This window comes from Misgurnus anguillicaudatus, chromosome 15 (assembly GCF_027580225.2).
Source record: "Misgurnus anguillicaudatus chromosome 15, ASM2758022v2, whole genome shotgun sequence".
Classification (NCBI taxonomy): domain Eukaryota; kingdom Metazoa; phylum Chordata; class Actinopteri; order Cypriniformes; family Cobitidae; genus Misgurnus; species Misgurnus anguillicaudatus.
In genome coordinates, this window is record NC_073351.2 from 9,694,676 (window position 1) to 9,700,923 (window position 6,248).

Here is a 6,248-nt window from a genome sequence, read left to right on the forward strand (position 1 = left end):
ATGATCACCAAATACCACATGTTTCTTTACTGTAAATGTTTATAGTATAACATGCACTGAAGCTTTTAATTTTTTAAATTTTTTAATTATAAATATTTCCATGTCAAAGAACCCAAATCCAGTAACATTGCGGTAATAAAAATGTTCCCCTTAAATGTGGAAAAAACAACAAAATTGGTTTGTATGATGTCATTTGAAATCATGTGCAAAATAATACATGAAGAAATGTTTGTACTGTAACTGTATGCTTCTTATTTTGATACTCTTACTTTGCATTTACTTTTTTTATCAAAATGTTTAATAACAGACTTTCACCAAGAAATGTGCATTGGAAGAGTAAGTAAATAATCTTTTTTATTTATTTTTTCTTAGCTTGAAACCCATTTGCATGATTTTGGTTTATACTGAGCTCTGGAGATGTGCTGTTCGATTTCTTGTGGTCACCAAAGCCTTCTCATGATCAAGGGCAGCTGGCTTTTATCTGCTGCTTCTGACTCCCATAAACACATTTCCCTCGTAAAATAATGCCTTTGGTCTCCAACAAAGACATCAAGATGAAAACTCAAAGTATTGTTCATCAGTTCTCTGGAGATCATTGAGAAACTACTTAACGTCATAAACAACTGTATTTCTACACTGTAACAAATTTCTGTAATTTCTACAGCAAAATTTTACAGTTACTTCTTGTTCTGTCATTTTACAAAGTTTAGCTGTTCATTGCAATGCATTGTGGGTCAAAAAACTATTACAGAAGTTGACAGCTTTCCCCCCACAATAAATTACAGGTATATTTGTGCTTGCCTGTAAATGATGCAGTATTACAGTTATTCACTGTTGAATGCGTTGCACGAGGCAGCTTGACGCCATTTTATGTCGGATTGCAGAGGAGCAGGGACATTGCCACGCCACTCATGCACAAATGTAAGTATACTATTATAAATAGCTATTATAATTGTTAATGTTGGTTGAAATAAAGTTTACCGTGTATCAGTCAAGCCCCACAATAAAATTAATAAAGAAATTTTGAACAAGCAATCCCATGTGAAGCAGTTTAGTGGTTAAAATAAAGTAAATGGTATAACTTTCATGTTAACCCTTTTCATATTTAAATTGGACTTCACGCATGTATGTGCGTTAACGTCACTCAGACATGCAAGCAGGGTGCGTGCATGCGCGTATGTGCACGTCCACATTGATGCATAGGTCTTATACATGCATACACATGTTTTGAAATATTAAAATATTGATAGGATCAGATCAAGAGTTTTTAACAAACGTGCGTGTTCATAGGCGCAAATTCTTTCTCCGCCGGTGGCAGCGTCAAGCAATGCTTGGCAACGAAAGAAGCTCTGAAGCGCCCACGCGATTTGAAGAGGAGAAAAGCGGTGCGGTAACGTTATCCGCGTGGTTTCAGACGCGACATGTAAAGTAAATGTAAAGCAACTGTGCGCGTATGTGTTGGCCATTTCGGTAGCTGCTCGAGCCGAGCCTCGGAGGACCCAGGGGATCAGGGCATATCTGCGTGTTTATTGTAGCACTTCCACTCATAAAACAACAAGTGAGAAACCTTTTTGGGGTTATAATGTTTCCACCTGCGTTGAAAACGCGTTCTGATGGTGTACTGGTAGCGCAGATTGATACTTTTTCGCACCTTGAATGAGAGAGAACGGCCGTTTCTCAACCGAAGGCTTCAGTCTCCGGAGGTCGCATATGCAGGCTGTATGTCATCAAGCCTGGTTTATTATTTTCATACATTTGCAAGTCATAAGCATATTACAACAATGTATGATCAACAAAGAATAATAGTCAAGCTTTCAAAAATGATATTGCTATGAAAAATTACTGTACATTTGAATCTATTTTTCTTTGTTTTTTTAGGTGTTGGCAACAGACGTTGAAAAAAGACTACAGTTTCCTGACTCTAATTGTCTTAGGTATTCTATTTTTTGTAATGAGTTGTAAGCATTGCAAAGACAGAGGCTATGAAGGACACACATTAGTTTAACATGGATATGTTTATGTGGAAGGCAACAGATTTTTTTTGCATGTAAACCATTTGTTTGTGCTTAGGTGAATCAGCGTTTGGATGCTGAGCATCGGGTGGTTGTGCCTCCACATCCCAACTTCGTGGCTGGAATGGCAGCTTTGTTTTCTAGCTACTACAACTTCAATATTGTGTACCAGGAGCAAATGCACACTGGAGTTCATTCAAAGGTAACTATGTGCTTGAAGTAAAATGCAGTTTATCATTATTTTGTAAAGTGTGCTATTATGAGTAACAGAGATTTTATTTTGCTTTAAGTGTGCTTTAAGTGTTTTTTAGTTGATAAATTGGGTTATGTTAGCAGTTATTTACCCAAAAGCTTTATATCATTGCAGAACCAATTCATTGTAACATTCAAACATTGACAAAGATTTATTTGATTATATATTTTGAAAAGTAGTTCTGCAATGGGGTAACTGAGCATTTAGGTAAATAAACTGCAAACTTGCTTTTTTATGGCATTCACAAGAAATCCCATATGCCCATTTCATATGCCCACCCAGCCCTCACCCTCCCCACTATGGCAAGGATGCTCAAGGCAAACACACAAAAAAGGATCTGTATGCATATACTGTATACACCCCCCCACATATATATAATGATACATAAATATATCTTACAAACCTACCTAGATGTTTTTTTAACAAAAAAAGAGATTTGCATGATCTTTGATGATCATTCATTTATTTATGGTTTCATTGGGGAATGAATGAGACTTTGTTATGAAAACCATAGGATTCGGAGTCATAGGAGTAGTTCTTTTGGAGTTTTTTCACAAGGCTGTAGGCCTACATGTTATCAACTGTAGTGATGTAGTTGCATGGACATAGCCCTGTACTATGAGTCCTTTAATTGTAGATCTTTGGATGGACCAGCCCAACAGCAGCAAACTTAGACAACCAAAGAACATTTTACCAAAGACATGTCTTGTGTTCCTCAACAGAATACATTTATTTTCCTGCTTTAGGGTGCCCTCTGACCACTCCCTACATTTGAACAATTTTGTCCATTACAGACTGACAGTATAACTACGTAGTGGAGCCTCGTATCTACGTATCTAGAATGTTTTTCAAGTCTGAAAGCACTATAAAGTCGCTTAATACACTTAATATGGTGTATTATGTTATGAATACTAAAATGTTACATTGTTGTGGTTTGTTTTATGTTTTGTTGTCCTTTGAAGCAGGGGATAGTCAGGAAATTTTGAACCAGAGGACCTGCTGCTTGAGGTTATGTTAATGCAACTAACCTAACCATAACTCATGCAATTTTGTGACTAGAAATTAAAATCATCCCTTCAACTGTTATGACCCTATATTTCACTATTGTCATTGCATTGCAGAACCACTTCCTGGTTTAGCTTGCCTGGACAGCACAACTGAAATTAAATGAATAATAATTACCCGCTGAATTTTTCTGTTGCAGTTTTTCTGCACTTGAGCTGAAAAGGGCAAATCAACTTGATTTGCACAGCCTGATGTATTTTGCACTCTCATGTAGAGCAGTTAAGGCACTTTTTCATAAAGTTTATTTTCATGTGATTTTGTGATTTCAGATGCTTCATTGGACTGAACCCCTCCAGTGGGACCAAGACAGCAAAGGTGGTTAGCCAAAAAAGAGGGAAGGTACAGGAGAAACTGCATTAACCCTCACGTCTCCTCTCTACTTAAGCGGCTGATAGATTTTGAATGGCTTCAATTGTAAGTCTCAAGCGACTTCCTCACAATATGAATGGACAATGTTCTAAATGTTTTCTGAATTTCACTGAATGTTAAGAAAATGAATAGAATATGCTGTTAAGAAAAAGACATTCTGAAAATGTACAGTATTGTAACACTGTATTTTGTTTTAATAATAAAATTTCATGATTTTGCATCTTGGACTATGGTTTTATTTAACAGTTGAAGAGAATCTTATCCAATGATGTTTGGATTTAAAGCAAGCCTGGTCTTATTTAAAACACTTTACAATAGGCATCAGCAAAGATTAACTATTTATTTTTTACAACAACACAATGTATTGTAAAATATTTACAGATTTTTGCTGGCAACTCGAGTTGGCAGCAAAAAGATGTAATTATTTCAAAACACATTATGTTGTTGTAAAAAAGATTCTACAATAACATATTGTATTGTGAGGAATTTACAGATATTACCTGGCAACTCTAGTTGCCAGGTAATATCTGTAATTTGAAAAGAAAACAAGATAATGTTGTAAACCAAATTACAATAAAGTAGTGTTTTAATATAAAAACCTAATACTTTGCTGTAATTTATGTACAACAATAACCTGTAAACCAAATCCAGTATTATACTGTAATTCATTTTTACAGTTATTAAAAGCAAATTCACAAAACTTTACAAGATTTTACTGGCAACTTTTTTGCCAGGTACTTACTGTAAAATCTACAGGCAAATTCGTTACAGTGTATTACTTGTTTGGGAGGTACATAAGTCATTCAGATAATTCAGTCTCAGACTCCTGCTGGACCTAGATATGCTATGATCTCTACATGTTAATAAATGTCAGATAGAGTTATTTCAGGCTATAAAATGAAACATTTTATTTGCTGAGACTTAAATGAAATAGGCTGGCCTTTTAGAGTTGGGTGCAGCAGTCCACCTGGAAATATTGCAGTAATAATGTTGACAAATCAAACCTTAAGATCTTTGCACATCCGAAATACTCAACCAAAATTTACGCACGTTAAAAAATAAATGTGACCTCATCTTCTGTCAATCATGCTTACACTGCCTCCATAACTTTCAGTTTGAGAGATATTTTGACATCAGAGCTACCATACAAGCGAACAGCAAAATCAAAAAGAGCATTTGACAAGTTGTTAACGTTACTTCATGTTTTGTGCATTTTTTGCAGCGGATGAATTAATACACATTGGATACAGCGTGCACAGCCCAGTCACACGAATTTACGTTCCTATAATAACATAATTTTTTTATTCTTTCTCGTGATACTGTCACGAATTTCTACGTTTTTTTTTTTTTTTTGACTGTATCATGAATTTCTGTTTATGTGTCATTTATGTGTATGTGTCTTACCATTTTCCTTTCGGTTTAGGGTTAGATTTACATAAAATGACATCTTTACCCAACTCTAACCTTAACGTCAGGCGACAATGGTTTAAAATTTAGAAAATATAAAAGAATACATTTGAAAAAATAGTATAAACCAATACTTAAAGTGACATCCTAATGCAAACACCAAATCTAACCCTAAACCAAAGCGACAATAGTTTAAAAAGCAGAAGTAAAAAGCAGTTGAGTAACCAATATGTGACAATGACAAATAAACAGAAATTCGTGATAAGAAAAAATGCGGAAATTCATGACAGTATTACGAAAAAGAATCAAAAAAATTATGTGACTATAGGTACATAACTTTGTGAGACTGGGTAGAGCGTGCATGACAAATTTGTAGAATAACGAATACGAAAAAATGATGTACTAAAGTGTGCAAGGATCTTTACTGTTAAATATCACCATGATATTTTAAAAATAACAGTAAAACATATCAAAATCTTTCAACTCATCTGCCTGTAACAATTATTCCCTAAAGTGAAATTGAGACATATAGATGGAAACCACAAATTGAGTGAATTCATTCCTCTTTGACTCACACTGGAACTTTCCATGTGGCATGATGAAAGTCATGTAGATAGATAGAAGATACCAGATCTTCACTTTACTTTCTCAATCCATGACAGAGCGCACACCACACCGCATTTAAATAATAGACGTGGATTCTCGCGAAAGCGAAGTGGACGGCTGCGATGCGATCCGACAGGTGGGGTGACTGGATGTGACAGTTCGAGATGTAACAATGTTGGCTGTGTTCTACCTGGAGAGGGAATGAGATCAGAAGATAAACGTGGAGAAAGGAGCTCAGGTGTGGCAGGCTAAGCGAGAGGTAGACAGAAGTCAATTAGGTTTGCCTTCCACCTGTGATTGAGGCCAGCCTCATTTCTATTTAACAACAGAGGAAATGAAAGTTCATTGGGCAATATTGTGGCGAGCTCTAGCCAGATGAGACTTGTTTTAAAATAGCATCCTAGTTAACTGGAAGTGAGAAAAGTCACACATAAGAGTTTGACACTATGGAAATTTTTTCGGCAATTGGCGAACATGGGAAGCCACTTTGTCGTAATTATTTGTAAAAGAGATTAATCTGAGTGAAATAAAGACAT

At 35.6% G+C, this 6,248-nt stretch overlaps 1 long non-coding RNA gene across 1 annotated transcript; it reads left to right on the forward strand.

The window, feature by feature from the left end:
• Positions 1–639: 639 nt before the first annotated feature.
• Positions 640–3,919, forward strand: LOC141349775 (uncharacterized). Its single transcript, XR_012357805.1, has 4 exons — positions 640–921; positions 1,879–1,934; positions 2,071–2,214; positions 3,600–3,919. It is a non-coding gene; the product is annotated as an uncharacterized lncRNA (long non-coding RNA).
• Positions 3,920–6,248: the final 2,329 nt, after the last annotated feature.